Here is a 20,206-nt window from a genome sequence, read left to right as displayed (position 1 = left end):
TGGAATATAATAAGAAAAAGAAGTAAATTGTTATAAGCATAGAACATACCATAACTTAACATGATGATATGGGCATCATTCCCTAGCTAATTTTGTTGGAATGCATGTAACAAGATTCCTTCCGTGGCTTGGGAATCTTGAAAGAAATCATCCATACCCACCTCTATATTATTGTCTTCATCCCTAACATGTTCAAAACCAATGTTACTATAAATGTTCAATATTGATGACATAGGATGTCACGGGAATTTAGTAAGTTTTTTATTCAACCATGCTTGGTGTGCTTCCTCTTCTACCTATGCTCATTTAGCATCATTTTCTCAATTTGACATCTTAGTGGGGTCCAATGGTAAATATTGAACATTAAATTGACAATATTAGTAAACATGGTGCATTTAGTATGTTGAAACATTAAATCAAATATTTATTAGAAGCATGGAATTTTTTTCCGATAATACACATGCAACTAACCACTTTATAAAACAAATGCTAAATTAAGTAATACATGTATAGACTAATTCCATTAAAAATCTGAAAACACAATTGCTCAATGATATTTCTTATGCCCCAAGACAATGTCTAATGCAGTCCCAATGTAAATCCTCTCTGACGAACAATTGGTGTTCTACAAGTATAGTTTATTAACAACAAGCCGCCAAGTGACAAACCATGTTTTGCACATGAAAAAAATAAAATAAAAATGAATGCTTTCATTTTCATAAAGAACACTTTGTCATGGGAGTGTTCCTCAAACAAGCAATTTGTATTGAACAATGAGCACCTACAATTTTTTATGAACCCTATAATGTTCCTATGAGTGAGTGGATGACCATAATTATATAATAAGTTCTTTTAATTAAAGTTTACAGAAGCATAACAATTCATGCACATATTATACATGGAAATGTTATGTTCATTTTGATTGATATTCAAATAATTGGGCCAAGCATAAAGAGGACCACAAAATGATATAAGTGTTATTCATTGTTTGGGAGGAACAAATACATGTGAAAGGATAAATAATCCAATATTTGTAGCATCTATTTTAAACTTTTCAATCATGTGATTATTACCACAAAAGTACAATTTGATCCCAACATCGTAAACAAGTAGGGAAAATGGAAAATTCCATAGAGTGTGGTGGTAATAGGTTTGGTGCTTATTTTACAGATGGGTAGGAAGAGAGAAGTCTTCACTACCCTATAACAATTGAATTTGGCCTCAATATGTACTTATATATTTTTTTCTCTCAACTAATATAAATTTTTGGATCTCCTAATAGAGAATTTTGGGTAGTATTGGTATCATACTAAACTCTCAGATGACTCAAAGGAAATATGGATTGGTCAATTTAAAATGAGACATGGTTGATTTGGCTTCCAAGTTTAAAAAAAAGGAACATATGGAAGTGTTCCTACATCTTTTCTATATCACCTATTAGATCCTTGACCATAGTGGAAGGTATTAGATCAAAAACTTTGGGTAGTGAATCATTAATATATTGAAACAATGTAACACATCAATTGTTCACCTTCAACCCTTTACATTTTTATTTACCATGTAACATTGGGGTGTCAATAAAGAGATCTAGTTCACGATGAAATACCATTGGACTAGGATGGTTGCTAGAAGATGGCATGTAACAATTGTCAATATTTTACTATTGATAAAATCTTTTGATGTTTTTGGACTGGTGGAATATCTTATGCATCTGAACGCAAACCTGAATCAATATCTTGCAAAATTCAATGCCTAATTATTCAAATGCACATGCAAAGATATCCTAAATTCAATAAGATATTAACCATATAAATAAAACAGGGATTTATTACAAATGGCAAGGGAGAAGTTGATGAACTTAGAAAAATATGGAATGAGTTGGAATCTAAAAAATTGACCATTTGATATTATCACCTTCAATTCTTTCTTTGTATTTTAATCAAAACCACAATCAATACATGTCTATTTTCTTCAAAGAAAATATCATTTGTATCATTTGTATAATTTCAAATCATACATTTTCCACCCATGTGGTAACTTAACTATTATTTGTTTAACTTCAAATGATAGCTTTCACACTCATGTGGCATTCATATTTCAAATGATAATATACATATGTAAATTGATCAAGTGATGATATTGTTTAGGTTTAACTTATCCTTACATTGAAATAACTCTCATAGAACATATCTTTAAAAGGGATAGCATAATAAAAAATGTTAGAACATCCCATCTTATGAGTGCATAAATAATAGCTATGTATCATGTCAAACAATGCAACTTAAGTGTTTTCATTCTTAAAAGTAAGCTTGAAAAGCATATAACGTTGTAACTTCAAATAGAGTTTGAAGGTTTTCTTAAGTAATTAGTACATTGTTGATGGTGTTGGACCCACCGACATTCAGGGGGTCTCCCCGATATGAAGTCCCAGTTAAACCTCACACCATTTGGAGTAGGAGCCCCATCCGGAATACGGGTCGGTTGCCGAAGTAGTGGGTTTTAATGATTTGCCTTGGTTGCAAATAGAGTGGTGTAATTGTGACTTTAGTGAATAAGTGTGTGACTCTGTAGAAGGTCAATTGAGATGTATTAAAGGTTCTAACACAAGAAGGGAAAGTGAGTGGGCCCCTTAGAAGCCCATAATAGTACGTAGCTTGAAAGGAACACATAAGCATAAAAACATCATGACTTAGTCTGTGAAATAGTTCACACGTTAACCATGACAGAAATATACAACAACACACATTCCACAAGATTCATACTAATGCAAACAAAATAGTTCATAAGCGTTAGGTAAGTGAAATAACATATATTGCAAACATAACAAGAATAGTCCTACTATATTCACAATATATGCATGAAAACGCGTCGGCTCTGAGCTTTTATTAAAGTGAAAGTTCCAATCATACATATACCATTGACGAACCACTAGTCCCAATAGTGGGACATGAAATCTACACCTGCTCCTCCAAAGAAATGTACTCCCTCTATGATACAAATAAGACAAGTCTCTTAACAAACTCCCAAGCTCTTGATCCTAAGCTAAAATCCTAGCCAAAAGATTGGCTCCCAAAAGCCCCTTACATGAGTTATGAGGACATATTTTTGTGACTCTTGGACTTCTCTCATGACTCTTGGACTTCTCTCATGACTCTTCAACTTCTTTATGAAATGACTCTTCACGTTCCACAATTGACACATGGAATTCCACTTACAAATTAATTACAAAAGAATATTACAATATATTCATACTATATAAGACAAAATTGGGTAGAGCCAACTAGACAGCCTAATAAGTCAAATGAGTTAAGCTTGAGTTTAGGGAAACTACAGCTCAACAACTTCGACTTGTAGGTTCTCGGTTACATGTTGGTGCCAAGCTTTATACTGCGCAATGACTTTCCCAAATTGTGCGATGGTGTTAGGTTGGAGGTAGACTCTAGCCTCCATGGCATCTGTGTACACTGATTTGGAACGGTATGAGTTTCCTTCTTTAGCAGGAGCAACATGGTATTAATCTGGATAAGGCCACCAGTGTAATTCTACATGTTCTGCCTATTCACTTCTAGATCTTCCTTGGTAGTGATCTGTCTAAACCGGTCCAAGTATTCTTCAACCTCTTGCCTGGCCTGATTCCCGCATTTGGCTTTAGTGAGTGAGCCAACTGACGGGATCTTGTGTGATTTCACCATGAAATACACGTTTTTTTGCAATCGTGCATATGAGGCTTGAATATTGGCGATGAATGAGGCGATTTGTTTGTTTCTCTTAATGATCTTCCACACTTGTGCTTTCTTCAACTCTTCTTTTTGCCTTGTTTTCTTCGACAACTTGAACGGTGCCCCTTTGTACTGCATTGACCATTCATGCATGACAACAATGGTTGTATGGACAACCTTAATAGCTTTAGCATTTATCCTTACACTTCTGTTGCATGTCATGCAAGTGGACAACTTATTTATGCACGGTGACAAGCTCTTCATACAAGCTCTGCATAGTTTCTCCCAATGTCGATACTTCACCAAGTATGGTTGCCTTAAGTTCTTCTATATAAACTTGAGTGGGAGATATGTTATGAACCTATTCTCGTAGTTGTTCAACTTATTTCCTTGTAGTCTATAAGTTATTTTTCAACTGTTTTTTCTCGGCCATCAGATACTTTGTGTTTGACTTTGTAGCACTTGCAAATGCCAAGTTGGTTGCAGCATTGGCATCCAGATTTATTCAGGTGTCTACCACAATCACCCTTTCTCTGATGAATGCAAGAGATGCGAGGTCGCCCATAAAAATTTTCTTTTTTCCTTGTACAATATTTTTTGAAGCTTGTCATAAGTCATATTATACGTGTCCATAACCGGACCATCATTAAGAGGAACAATTTCATCTTCCTCGCTTTGAGCTTGCTCTATTGTTGTAGGATGAGGAGATTGAATGGTGACCTATTGTGTGCTTGGCATCATATCAACATCTTGGTTTTGTGACTTTGGTTCCACCTCCAGGTCTTGGATCTCAATCAACTTCTCAATCTCTTGAGCAAGCTCCTTGCCTGCATCTATTTTCTCTCCTCTTCTAGTTGCCAGTTTTGTTCTCGTTCTTCGGCTTGTCTTTGTGTTGATTCTTCTTCTTGTACTCTTCACCTATATTTTTCTTCCTACTTTTTCCTTTCTTCCTCCAATATCCTCTGCTCTGGTTATTCCCTCTGCTTATGTTATTCTTCCTGCATCCTCTATTTCCTCTTTTTCTTTGTTGTTATGCTCGCTTTCAGAATGACTGGATCCACCTTTATCTTGCAACTTCACTCTCCCCCTAGGCTATATGGAACCTTCCTCTTACCCTTTTCATGCATTGGGTTATGCACTTTTGTTGGTACTACTTCTAGGGTGACTTCCCTTTTTGGAGTAACCTATGATGTTCCAGTGAAGATTACTGGTTCGCGGGGCTTGTAGGTATTATAACAAGTTTTCCATGCTTCCTCCTAAGGTCTACAAAACGTTTGCTTGGCCACTGATAATGAATTCCTGCACAGTGGTATTTGCAAACATTCCTTGGATTGTACAGATTGAATTCCAAACAACTGAATGTGAATTTTTCTATCTCCTTGCCTCTGGTGTCTGCGACTTTCAAATTCTTGATTTCGTATAATCCAATCTACATAAGAAGGGCAGGCCAAGGTGCTTTATTCTTGTTGTGCAGAATTTTTGATAACCCTATGCAAAGATGGTACACAACTTATTTCATGACTAACTTATCAGTGGAATACCTCGACAGAAGATGCAAAGACTTATGTCCGCCAAACGATCTGAGGAAAGTGCCATTTGGTGAGGAAAACCAATATGATATCTCTGAAACTGCTTCCATTGCTCCATGTGACATGCAAGGTGGTTCTTCCTCAAAGATAAACTTATACAATGGAATGAGGAAGTGATCAGTCAGCTTTACCATTACTCCTCTATGATTGCACTCTGAAAGCAACTTGTAGTAGATGTGCATGACAGACCCTCTTGGTGTCTAGGTCCAATTCATGCCAGGAAATGAATTGTAAGCGCAAATTGCATCCAATAGATATGTAGACATGTAAAATATACCTTGCTTTCCCTTAGGAGGCTTTAGGGCATTAGCTACATGGATCTTCAGTTGTTGAGCCAACAAGTCTGACCATTTGAATGGTCTTCCTTCGTTCACAACTTGGTTCTACTAAGAATGCCCACCATTTAGGGAAGGTTTCATTACTCTACTAACCGTAGATTCTGCAACATAGAACTTCCAAGAGTTGATAGGCCCTCCTGAGAGATTTTTTCGTGTAGGTGTTGGTGGATGTATGACGGAACTTTTTGGTTCTCTCACCCAGCTTTTGACAATGTCATTTGTGCTCAAGTAGCTGGTGGTAGCACAGAAGTAAGAATCCATGAGCGATTCTGCTTCTGACAAATGGTACATGAGATGGTAATGTGGTGCTAGAAAAGAAGCAATCCCTTGTCTATTGGCCTTGTTCAGAGTCATGGTCATGGGATCTATGTGAGAAACAATCCACCTAACAATGTCTGCACATGGGAAAGTCAGATACCTGCATGCAACCTTATGTAACCCTAACTTTTATACATTGATATACACCTATTGGAATTCAAGTTTTTCTTTGAAGCTTCTTGCTAAGAATGCTTCATTCATTTTCTGTCATGTGATTTCTGATTCTTTCTCTATGAATAGTTAAGTATCTAAGTAAACTGGCACGTTCACCGGTGTACTCTCAACTGCCTCCCCGGTGCTTCTTTCAGTAGTATCCTTTGAAGCAGATCTCTTTGGTGCCATGATGTCAATGAATGATGAAGAGAAGTTCTCAAAAAATGCAATACTTGTAGGAGGAAAATGTACTCATGGCAAAGATGAATTAGCTTCAGCAAAATGACTCACAAGAAAAGATCATAGCAACAACCACATGACTGAAGGGAAATACTGCACAATTCTTAAGGTGAAGGGAGAGAGGTTGGTTGCATGAACTGTGCATTGCATAGTCTCAGTATCCAGGGCAGCATCCTGAGGTTAGAGACTGTGGAATGTGCAATCTTAGCCTGGGAAGACTAAGGGAGGGATTGCACATTGCACTGTCTCAATGGCCAAGGGTGAGGCTTGAGCCCTGGAAATACGCAATGCGTAGTTGGGAAGCCAAGTACTTCTCATTTCACAATATCAGATGCCAAGCTTGAGGTTTGAGCCTTAGATTTGCATAATTCCTAGTTAGCAAGGCAATCGTTGGCCAAGTGAAGGGAGGATCTGCCCGGAAAGAGGATGGGAAAGTGGAAAATCTAAGTGATAGTGCAAGTTGCAGTGTAGATATTACTAAGGAAAGATATATCATTAAATATCAAGTGCAGAAGATTAACATGTAAAAGGAAAAACAAGCATGCAAAGGGATTTGCCGAAACAACGACCATTAACGGGAAAAAATAGGGAAGTTGATGCAACACTTGTAAAATGTGAATGATGGACTAAACCAACACTTGTAAAAGCTAATGTAATTCAAACTTCAACAACCATGAAAATAAACAAGAAAAACAACACTTGTAGAAGCGAAATGACAAAAAATGACACAGTCTCCATCTCCCCTGACATAGTCCAGACCATAGTCCAATGTGTCCTATAGGTACCTCAATATATGTTTTGCAACCACCTAGTGTACTCTCCTGGGCTCCATCATAAACTGATTCAATGTGTTGACTGTGAAACAAATATTCAGCCTAGTGTTTACCAGATACATCAAATAATCGATTAACTCACTATACAAGATGGGGTTTACCAACTCCAAATCTAAAGCATGCAACTTATTCCTATTGGTGATCATAGGAGTAGTCATAGGCCTGCAACCCTCCATACAGAATCTCCTCAAGCTATCACATGCATACTTTCCCTGGCCAATGAAGATATGCCCATCCTCCTGCCAAACCTCCAACCCCAAAAAGTAATGCATCAGTCCCATATCGGTCATATCAAACTCTAAAGAAAGATCTCTACGTAGTGTTGGATGAGTTTTTCCTCTCCTATAATAAAAAAAAAACATCCACATACAAAACCAGAATGAGTGGATCTTCACCAACCATAATGAAATAGGGGTTTGGATCAACATCACTCTCCTGGAAAACCCATCTGCTACAAATATGCATTTATCCTCTGATACCATGCCCTCAACATTTTCTTTAGTCCATATGAGGCTTTCTTAAGCCTACACACATGAGACTCCTCCCCATGCACCTCAAAGCCATGTGGATGCTCAATGTACACCTCCTCCTGTATAACACCATTGAGAAAGCCGGTCTTCACATCCATGTGGTGAATCTCCAACCCATCTAAGATGTTATAGATATGACTGCTTTAATGGAAGTGTAATGAGAAAATGGAGTGAAGGTCTCGTCATAGTCAAATCCATCTACTTGTGAGAACCCTCGTGCCAAAAAATTAGCTTTGAAATTCTCCACGCTACCATCTACAACATGTTTGATCTTGTAGAGCCACCTGGAAGTCACCACTAACTTCCCCTCTCCTTCTTTGCTCCACTAGAAGACCCCTTCTTAGCCTTCTTCTTTCCCTTCACTACAAGATCAACATTCTCCTCCTCACCTCCCCCACCACTTTGGCTTCCTACCTTGGCACTCCTATTGGATGAAATCATCCCATGTCCTCCTCCATTTTGGAAAGTGATATTTGACCACAATTCCACGTATGAATCCATCTTATTTTGGGGTGAAACCATCTAATGCAACCTGACCAACTGGTCCTCTGGGATAACCACTCCCACGATAGCCAATTCATCCTTCACCTGAGAGATCCTAGTGAGGTATGAGGTCACATTATCGATCTTGGTTATCTTGGTGTTTTTTAGATTTTGCCTCAACACTATCTTCCTATTCTCATTATAACATTGGTGTAATATGACAAGTGAACCCCACATCTCATAGGAAAATTGTGTTCATGTCGCATGAGGGAATAGGTGATCTTTAATGGCATCAAGGATGATTCTCCTTCCCTTCACATTCATTTTTTTTAAGTCCACTAACTGAGTTGGATCAGTAGGTGGTTGTACAAGAGCCTCCACTATATCCCACACTTCAACTTCCACCAGTAAAAACACCATCCTCTCTTCCAAGGGACAAAATTATCAACCCCACTCAATTTGTCCTAGTTTATCCTCAAACCAGATGTCATGACCCTCACAACTAACAAATGAAGCAAATATGATACTAGGAAATCTCCTCCCTCTCAACCAACACTTCTATGGATTTTTTTATTGAGATTTAGTGACTATTGTTCACTGAGATGGAAGAATTTTTGCTTGTTGGGCTTTGTATCAGTTGATGAAAAATTCAGCTCTGACTGCTCTCGAGCTTTGGTACCATGTGGAATATTATGCAATTATTGTAGCCCAACCTAGCTTTAAGTTTTACATGGTTTAGTTCCCAAAACCCATCATAAACATGTCATTGCTATACATATTAAATTTTCATTTGAATTGAAACATAAAGCTACTCTACCACATTTCACTTTTCAGCTAATACAAGGAAGGAAATACAAGCACACACATATAAATTGTACACACTTGTTTTTGGTCAACTAACCATGGAAAAACCCACTGCAAGGGGAAAACCAATCTTCAAGGAGGATTTATTGTTTCTTTAGAAATTTATTACAACAAGAAATTTCAACTTATCTCTTCCCTTGAAGAAGCATCTCTAAGGTCCTCTTTACAATGAGTTTTGGATTGATATTTTTGTACACAGTCATCTTTCCATCAGTGAAAATTTATGCTTCTTGACAACCCCTTCACTGGAAATAGAACTCTAAAAAGTCAACACTTTTTCTATGAAAACGAGGTTCTTCTCAGCTTAACAAATGCCTTCAACCACAAGTGTTTCATGTCTAATCTCAAGCTGCTCCACGCTCAGGTAAAATGCATCTTTCTTCAGTAATTTTGTTAGAGGTGTCGTTATTTTCCCATAATTCTTAACAAACTTGTGATAATACCCTGTCAACCCAGGAAATCCTCGCAAATGCTTTATGGATGTGGCAATTTACCATTCCTTAATGCCTTTAATTTTGCTTGGGTCTACCTTAACACCTTCATGAGATACAATATGACCCAAACATTCCACCTCTTGTACTCCAAAGAAACATTTGGAGGTTTTTGCATATAATTGTTTCTCCTCCAATAGTTTGAGCAATCTGTCAACATGTTGAACATGATCCTTCCAAGACTTGTTGTAGATTAGTATATCATCAAAAAATACTAACAGAAATTTTCTAAGGAAGGGTTTGAAAATGGAATTCATCAAACCTTGAAATTAGAAGGTGCCTTGGTAATGCCAAAAGCCATGACCAAAATTCATAATGACCCTCATGAGTTCTAAATGTTGTTTTCAAAATGTCTTCAGTCTTCATTCTGATTTGATGATCTCTTGAACGAAGATCTAACTTGGTAAAGTAAATTGCTCTATGTAATTCATCGAATCATTAATGACAGGAATGGGAAATTTATCTTTAATAGTGAGCTTGTTTAGATCCCTATAATCTGGACACATTCGCCATGATCCATCCTTCTTGTGCACCAATACTACTGGAGTAGAGAAAGAACTTTGACTAGGTTGAATTATACCAGCCTCTAGAATTTCTGCGACCATACATTCAATTTCACTCTTTTGGGCATAGGCATATCTATAGGGCCTGATGTTTGGAGGAACACTTACTGGAATCAAATGAATAGCATGATCATGATCATGAATAGGTGGGAGGCCTTTAGGAGTCTCAAATACCCTGGAATGATTATGCAAGACTTTTTGGAGATCTGGAGAAATAGATGATTCCAATGTGGGAACCTCTAGCGAACATAATTGTGAAATTATGCCTCATTGTTCTTTCTTTAGAATATTTGTCATGTCGTTAGAGATGATTATCTTTCCCAGTTTCCCTGTGATACCCCTTAATTCAACTTTCTTTCCTTTCGAAAAAAAAAATTCAATAAAAGTTCTTGAAAATTAAAAGTTATCGTACTCAAATATTGTAGCCATTGGAATCATAGTACAACATCAGTACCACCCATTGGAATGGAAAGCATTGGACTATTCAACACATATTCTCCCATGAATAGCTTGATATTATGGCACTTTCCAGAGCAATTTATGGTTCCTCCATTTGCAACCATCACTTGACACACTGGTGTTGGATATAGGAAGCAATTCAATTCCTTGGCTATCTTACAATGAATAAAAGTATGGATACTGCCCGAATCAATCAACATTATTACATTTTTCTTCTTGATATATCCTTCTATCTTGATAGTTTGAGGAGTGGTAATTCCGGCAATGCATTACAATATATGGTCGGATTCATTTCTTCTTTCTCTAGGGTTTTTTCCTGGTGTGTATCATCTTCTTTTGATGTTTCTTGTTCCTTCTCATCCTCCTCTTCAAAATCTATGTAAAATAATTTCTTCTCAGCACACTTATGACTTTTAGTGTATTTGCTATCACAACTGTAACAAATCCCTTTTGCTCTTTTTTTTTCCAATTGTTGTGGTGTCAACCTTGTAGGTTGTGGAAGGCTAGGGTCAACAACACTTCCATCTTTATAGTTGTGAGTGGTAGGCTTCCTTGTTGCCATAATTTTGCTTTCAATTTTTCTTGCTAACCTAAATGTCTTCTCCAATGAATCAGGTACCCAAAGGTGAACCTCATGTTGGATGTTATCCTTTAAAGTCCCTATGAACACATCAATCATATGCTCTTCTGGAATATATTTTACCCTTATATTCAATTTTTGGAAGTCCTCAATGTGCTCCACCATTGAACCATTTTGTTTGAGATTTATCAATTGGCTAAAAAAGGTGTTTTTTTTGTATCCTTGTAATGTGCTATCATTTCTTCCTTAAAAATTGCCCATGTGACAATTTGTTTACGAGAGAAAATTCATCGATACCATACAAACTGATTGGGTTCCAAATATAAAGTTGAAATGCGTACCTTTTGTGTGTTTTTCACATCATGGAGATTGAAATATTGCACCATTTTAAGTATCAATGTTACGAGATCCTTGCCATCAAACTTCTTCATATCAATATTTGGGACATGGTGGGTCTTCAATCCAATGTTAGAGTCAATGAAATTCTGACTAAAATTTCTTTTGTTCTCATCGTGAGTTTCCTTTACTACCCTTTCACCATTAGTAAGCATTTCTTGTAGCAACTTTGTCAAATCTATCTTCAAATCTTCCATGTTTCCTTTAAGTTTTGCTTCTATACCATCCATATTAGCTTCCATGTCATCCATCTTAGCTTCCATTCCATTATTTAGACCATCCATCTTACCTTCAGCTACTTTTTGTGAGAGAGAAATTTGTTGCATTTGGTCTCTTAATTTTGATATGTCATGTTGCATTTCTTCCTCTTCTTAATGTGTCATAGTAGAGATTTCAGGTTGCTTACTAGGTGTTTCCATTTTATTTCTTCGGGTCATCAATGAATGATAATTATGCTTCACAATGCCCTTTGAATCACTTCAAACTACTTTCTCAAATAAGACTTATGCAAATTAAAAAAAAAAAAAAACTACACACCTTTTTTTTCCGCTTTGTATGAGCTCGATATTGAAATGACTGTAACTCTGTAATTTCGGATCCTCAAGTTCTGAAATTTCGGCCTATGATAGCCCTTTGAGTCTTCTTTCTAACCCCTCAATTCTGATCGCAATTTGATTCCCGAAGAAAGAGTTATGTCCAATCTCCCACGATGACCCAATTATATACTGGATTAGTATAATGAAGTTGTAGACATGCCACGTGTCATTGTTTCGACATTAGGTTCTGAAAATGATACCCAACAAACTAAAGTCCATCTTCTTTCTGTCACTTCTTATGAAATTTGAATAAGATTCTACGAGAGAAAGTTATGATGATTTTCCTAAGGTGACTTGTTTGAGATCGAATTCGGGAGCCTGCAAAAACCATAACTTTCTCAGTTCATATCTCTGAAAAGGTAGCAAGACAAGCTCTAAAATTTGGTCACACAGTTCATAACTATTTCTTCTCAAATGGGTTTTAATTTTAGCTTCTAAATCTTCGTAGAAAAAAAATTATAGCGAAAATTCCACGATGACCTGTTTGAAGCAGCGAAACCCTAGAATCCAAAGCTCTGATACCAATTGTTATGCAACCAACTCACAAAATAGAAGAAAGAGATAGATCAACGACTTCAAAAGTAGCCTCTTCGAGGGGGAAACCTCCTTTACATTACATAAAATGAACAATTCTTGGATGATACAAATGACAAGACCTCCTTTCTATATATAGGAGTCTAAGGGGTCACAATATAATCATAGCTAACATAACAATAATAATGTAAGGGCACAACAATAACAATAGTGGGCTTCTGTGGGGCACAATAATAACAATATGGAGACAACATGGGCACAACAATAACAATAAGGGGTACAGTGAGAATAATAATAAGGGAATAAACTAGTATTATAGGGACCTAACAATGTTGGTTAGATTAGAGAAGAAAGATTTTTGGCATTGTATTTTTCTGGAATCTTTTCCGGTGAATGAATGAAATAGAAGGTGATTTGCAAGGATTCCTGAGTCATAATTTTGGTGGTTTTGTGCTCCTTTTATCTTGTAGGTTATCTATGTCTTTACATCCCTTTAATGTGCATCTTCTTGCTTGGAAAATCAAATTTTTAATTCATAATTCATCTTTAATGATGCTCTGTTTAGTTTGACAAGATATCAATGTTTTTAGCTTAAAGAAACATTTTAGAATTCATCCATGGTTTGATGCTCTAATGTGTTGTCTTTCACCTTTTCTATATTCAACCCCTACAACAATTTTACCTAAATGCCACCACCAAAGTTGCCTACCTTACCCGTGTGGAGAAACTCTCTCTTTTCTATCATCTCACTCGACAAAAATCTGATTTGACATGACTTCATGCCCAATGGATATGTCTCTTTTCTCATTAACAGACCTTTAAAAAATCAAACCTTGTTGAGCTTATTACCTAGCCTAATATTATATTTGTTGTATAACCTAAGTGAGAGAGCCCTCTCCATTTCAAAAGGGTTAGATTCTGACCTACAAGTGATTTGTGGTTACCTCTGCAATTCTTTTTTCAACCTAGGGAAATTAGAGAGTGATAACACCCCTCAAGGAATCTTCAAGATGCCAAGTTTAGAATATTCTAGGAATATTCTTGTAAAATATTCCCTACAATATACCCATGGAATCTTCCTTCAAAACCATGCCTGAGGTGGGCCTCATTCCCCACACTCTAAGTTCTACCGCGCACTATGTGGGCTCCCCCTTGCATTCGAATGGGCATGAATTTAAATGTGTATGGGTTGGAAAACATGCCAAAGCCTGCTCCGTTGATGGATTGGTTGGCATGTTTAAAATAATTCATGTGGTTGTGGATGTCCTAGGGTCAAACCCACGGGCCTCTCATTATATACTATATTGTTATGTGTTGGTTTTCATTATATTTTATATTTTTGTGTGTTGGTTAGCGAATCCACCAATATGGCACCCTAACACATATTTTAACCTTTCTCCAACCATTTTCCAAGTTTAACCTAATTTTTAACAGCTAAAACACACCATCCAACCAGGTGCTACCACATGGAAGCCCTAAATTTTCCACTTAAATGATGACTGAGCCATACGATTTCCAACTTGAATGTGTTGTGGAGGTGCCACGTGTTGACCGTACTACCACCTTGGCTCCTGTGGGTCCCACCTACTGTGGACTGGCCTACTATGTGGCAGCCTATGGGAGTGCCATGTCATGCAAGGTGGCATTTCATGGTTGGGCCACATGGCCTCTCTTGGTGGTGCCACATGGCACAGTCACTACCTTCTTTTTTTCTATGTTTACACAAAACTTCATATGAGCATAACTTTGTCATACAAACTCAAATTAAGGTGGTGTTTGCATCATTGAAATCATCTCGACGAGATCTGCGACTTAGTGCCAGTTTTGTTGAGATTTGAGGACTTCAAATTTTCAGCCTTTTTGGATCTTCTTGGATCACTATGCTAACCAAAGAATATACATCGTGAGCTTGAATCATTGTTCAAAAGGGTTGGTATATGTGTAATTAAATACTTCGACACATTTAGGGGTGGATGAGAGTTCTGAACAACCCAGGCTTTGATCAATCCAAAGGTCTCTAGATAATGAATAAATCCATCTACCGAGACCCCACAATTTCGCTCAGATTTGTCTTCTTCTATAAATTCCACACTGAAGGAACTAAAATGAAAGACCCTAATCCCCAAGATGGACTGCCCAGCCGCTAGTGAAGAGAGTTGAGAGTAGAGAATTTCTTCCAACATACGAAGCAAGAGAGTAAACATCCAAAGTTGGGAAAACAAAATTACATAAGTGGTCATGATACCATGAATCAAGTCAAATTATGAAGCTTTCCCTAGATCTTTCTAACACAAAATCTTCTACGTCCATCAACTTGTAAATGCTTTGCATTCCCTGGGTTATAGAGTGCCTCCAAGAATTCCCACATGCGCGAGCAGTAATGGTGACTTGCTTGTTCATAATGGAAACAATGGTGTGGGTGATCATTGAAGAGATTGGGTGTGTCACTTCATAGATAAGTCGCTTGTTGTGAGTTGCATCTCGTAGAAGTGGAGTGTACTAGCTCATGTGAGGTATATAATTGTTGTTCATGCAAGGCACCATGATAGCAGTTGACGCTTCATTTTTTATTTACATATTTCCCCTTGATTTAATCATAGTCATTTAATATTTTTAAGAATTGAATTGGACCTTCGGTTCTATGGTAGAGGTCAACGGCCTACAACACCATTGATTTCTATTTTCCCTTCCTACAGTTGACAGGCTTGATTGGCAAGTTTATCTGCTTCTACATTCTAAGCTCAAAAAACATGGAAGTATTCTCTCTTTGGAATATCTTCCAAGAGTCTTATGATCTTGTTCAATAAATTCCCCAAGTGCTTATCTATGGACGAAGTATCCTTGAATAGATGTCATATAATGATGAGGGAGTCACCTAGTACTCTAATGTTGAATACATGAGAGGCTCTAGCTAGAATTAGGCCTTGGAGTAAACCATGCAACTCTGCTTGGTTGTTTGTCATTGATCCTAGACCCTAGGTGTACGTCTTTTCCAAGTTTGCTCCAGGACTATACAAGATCCCACCCACTATGTGACCCCTATATTGTAATTTTATTTTTTATTAATAAAATTATAAACATTTTTTAATAGGAAAAAGTAATAATTTATATATTACGTTAAAATAAATTTAAATAATAATGATTTCATATTTGTGACCATGATATTTCAAAATATTCAATTAATAAACATATAAAAACTTAATAAATTTAATTAATAAACTATATAACTAAAAATAAATAAATAAACTATAGATATAAAAATGTGATATATATCATATATTCATTAAAATAATTGGAAAAATACCAAATATATATAATAATATGTATTATCATAGTTTTGATAAAATAAAAAATAAAATATCTATATATAGAGAGATGTGAACTTTATATCAATATAAATAATATTAATAAGAACCAACATAGATCCATCTTAAAACTGGATTAACCAAGTACAGAGAGGGATGAAATTTCTTGAGATGCAAACCTTTCTTCAAGTTTTGCACTAAAAAATAGGCTTGCGTCTTGAGCGATTCAATCCCTTTGGGCGCTTGTTAGATTCAGAGTTAAGTTGGATCTATGACGAAAATTAATCCAACAACCAATTTTATTATGAAATTAGTTAGCATAATATTTATTTAAACTATATTCATTTTATTTTCTAAATCCTAATGTTATAAAATATTTTTGATATTTGATTGATAAAAAAAATTGTGATATATGATTGTTAGTCTCTATGTTTATTAGAGAATTCACTTTTATTAAAAATATATTTTTAAATTTGATAGGCATAATAAAATTAGTAATAATGTAATTTTAAAATCATGATCAACATAAACATTAAATTGGTGTATGAGACTACATTGTTTGTGTTAGACACCTAATCCTTAGTGATTGGGTGAGCAAATTGTAAATATGTAAATTAAAGAAAATTAAGAATTAGAATAGGAAGTGACCTTGGAATATGAATTCCAAAGGTCACGTCTCTTCATGTTATATGTTGTTGTTTAATGCAAATTAATCAATTTCGGGAGTTATTTTCCTTGGCTTGACATGGTATCAGAGCCAAGTTTAGACACCTATGTTGTGCAGTGTAACTCCTCTTCCATCTTTGCCACTCGTTTAGACATGTCTCCTCTATCTTTCTACCATTTCGGCTTGGCATATATGTTTATATTCCCTTTGTATATAAATGCAGCTCTTAAGATTCATTACTTGTTTGTGCTCCCTCACTATTCCTCTCTTTATACGCTTGTTTGTGGGTTGACAGGGTAGGCATTACTCTAGAGTTTGACGCACTCTCCTCTGACCTGTGCTCTGACCAGGAAAGTTGTTTGCTTGTCTGGTAATGCTCCAGGGAATTTTCTCATTTGTGGCTTAACAATCATGACGCACCCTACCAAGAATTGTCCAAGATCAAGAATTGCTCCTCAAAAAAATGTGTTACATGAGTGTTGAGTCCCTAGATTGAGATTCATGTTGTTAAAAGAAATGTTCTTATCCATGTCCACTATGAGAAGAGGAATGACTTGTTATTGAAATTCTTTGTCGCCCTCCTCTTCTTTAATATTTTTGTTATACTCTTAGTCTTTCTAAATGGTTTCCTTAAGCTAATTGAGGTTGATTCGATCCATTTTCTATTCATAGAAATAAGCTTCTCTCGGAAACTATCTTGGATTGACCTGTTTCTCTTCTTCATCTCTAGTAGTATCTGCACCGAGCACGTTCACCTCCTCCTTGGTATTTGCACCAAGCATGTTCACCTCCTCCTTGGTACCTACTTTGGACACATTCACCTCCTCTTCTTTGGACTTGACATTTAATGCTCAGATGGAAGAAGGATGTGATTCAATAGTGAAGGGCATAGTAAATATTTTGCAAGCATTGTTGGAGTAAATGAGTTAAATCGAATTCCCTTCATCTATTTTATTTGTATACTCAAATTAGTCATCTTTCTTTATTAGATCAACTTCTTCACTTGATTGAATCCTTTGGAGGATAGCTATAACTATAATATAGCTCTCATAATACGTGCCATGTTGGGGAAGCACACTAATTTGGTTGGAAATCTTATAGTTTCTCCTTCATATTTAAAATTATAATAAATCATATATGGGCATTTTTTAAGGTTTCTGAGAAAAAAAAATCTTAAAAAATTGAGGAAAGAAATATTATTAATGAACATTTGTTCTTACACTTTGAGCTCATCCCAAAGATGCATTCTCTCATCTCATATTTGGAGTAGTACTAACTGGCAAAGATAACTACCAAGAATGGTCCAAAAGATTAGGGTCACTCTCATATTTAATGAATTATGGAAAGACGATTGTGAAGGAGAAGGTGATAATGCACCTGTCAAGACCACATATGATAAGGAGTTAGTTGTTTGGGAGAACAAGGACAACAAGGCCTATGCCTTAATTGTTGCTTTTGTAAATGAAGAGGTGAATCATCATATTATTATAGTTACAAATTCTTATGATGCATTGAAGAAGTTAAAATATTTATATGACTCACACTCATAATTGGAAGTGGTTTAGTTAATGAGTAAGCTCTTCAACCTTGAGTTGAAATATGATGGCCCCTTGCCCATAGCCTCAAAGATTATAGCCATCATGCACGATGTAGAAGCCACTGGAGTTAAAATGGACATTCCTCTCATAGCCTTTGTCAAGGCCTTCTATCCTACATACTCTCACTATTCTGAATTGTTACAAGCTAGTGCCCAACTCAAGGACATTACTTATGAAAATAATGTGGAGAAGTTTGTGGGATGGGAGAGCTTTTGGGAAGAGGAAGACAATTTCTCAATCCCCTCAAGAAGTAGTGTGCCTTGCACAAAAAGAGAAGAATCAGTCACAAGATTCTCCTAAAGGAAGAGGCGATAGAAAGGTACATGGAAGGAAGAATCACACGAGAAGGGGGGGTAAACACCATCAAGGAGAGAGGTTTGATCTCCACTACATTCGTTGTGATCCCTTGGAAAGAATCAAGTAATAACACAAAGAAGACAAAGGTAAAACACCAGATCTAGTGAAAGGTAAAGCACTTGAATCTTCTCATTACATTGCTTCTCATTGCAATATTGGAGTAACTGAATATTTTCTTCTTAGAAAGATGCATGGTTACTTGATACAGGTGCAACCTACCATATGACCTCTTGAAAAGATTTCTTTGAATACCTCAGTGACAATGTAGATGGAGCAGTGTACTTTGTAGACAAGTCAACTCTCAAGTCATCCATAGTTGGCACCATCAGGCTTAAACTACCTAGACTTCCTAACTTTCTTCTGCATGATGTACTCTACCCTCCAAAATCGCGGAGAAACATGTTGTCTCTTGTTCACATTCGTTTGCAAGGACACTCCATTCATATGTTTGATGGCAAAGTAGAGATAAGAAAATAATCAAACAACACAATTTTCATGACTACAATCGAGGAGGAAAGACGGCTAAAGCTGCAAGGAACATCTACTTGCGCCATTAGGGGAATTTTGAGGTCTAAAATGGGCCTCCTAAGGAAATAATAAAATAAGAGTTAAAATAATAAAATAATATTTATGAATGTTTTAATAAAAATAAAGGAAACTATTTTTTTAATTATATTTCAAGCTTATCTCCTTATAGGTTTACTCAAATGTCAAGTGTAGACACCTGTTGGATGTTGAATTCAATTCCACATCCAACAAGTACCCACTTTGCATACCTATGAGTACACCCACATTGGAAAAAATTGAAACACATGAAAAAAGTGTGTTGAACACACTTTTTTCATGTAGTTTCAATTATTTTTATGTGGTTCTACTTAGAAGTATGCTGACAATGAACCACACTAGATGGTTCTAAACGCATCGACTCAAAAATTCTCATGTGATTTTAACCGAAAAAAATAAATCAATATCCACAATATGGATCACAAAAGCCTCAATTCAGAGTGGGTACTCGTTAGATGTGGAATTGAATTTTGCATCCAATGGATTTATACACTTGAAATTTGAGTAAACTTATAAGTAGATAAACCAAAAATTCAATTAAAAAAATAGTTTTCTTCTTTTTCATCCAAAATATTTTCCCCTGGGGATGGCATCATCATATTAAATCCTATTGATTAATTTTTAAAGTAAATTTTGCTAGTAAATTTTTCGTTTTGAGGCTCATTTTTATCTCAAAATTCCCCTAATGACAAAACTTTGCATGCAATTCTCAGTATAATGAAGGTACATTGCCATCCAGTCCTCTATGGCATGCAAAATTTGGACATCTCAATTATGACAGTCTTCATTTGTTGAAAAGGAATGGTGATTCTAGTTTTCCAACTATTCCAAGGAAACTGAAGCAATTCATGATTCTGCTTCTAGAGCACGTAGAAATCTTGCACTGATCCATTTTGATTCATGTGGCCCTATGCCTATTCCTTCCGCAAATGTAAATAAATATATGATGACTATTATTGATGATTACACCAGGATGTGTTGGGTATACTTGTTGAAAAGTAAATCAAAAGTTTTTGAAACTTTTGGAAA

The sequence above is a fragment of the Pinus tabuliformis genome, chromosome 7, assembly GCF_031772625.1.
Source record: "Pinus tabuliformis cultivar Carrire ecotype Pingquan chromosome 7, CPIR1, whole genome shotgun sequence".
In the NCBI taxonomy this organism is placed as follows: domain Eukaryota; kingdom Viridiplantae; phylum Streptophyta; class Pinopsida; order Pinales; family Pinaceae; genus Pinus; species Pinus tabuliformis.
This window is presented reverse-complemented; position numbering follows the sequence as displayed.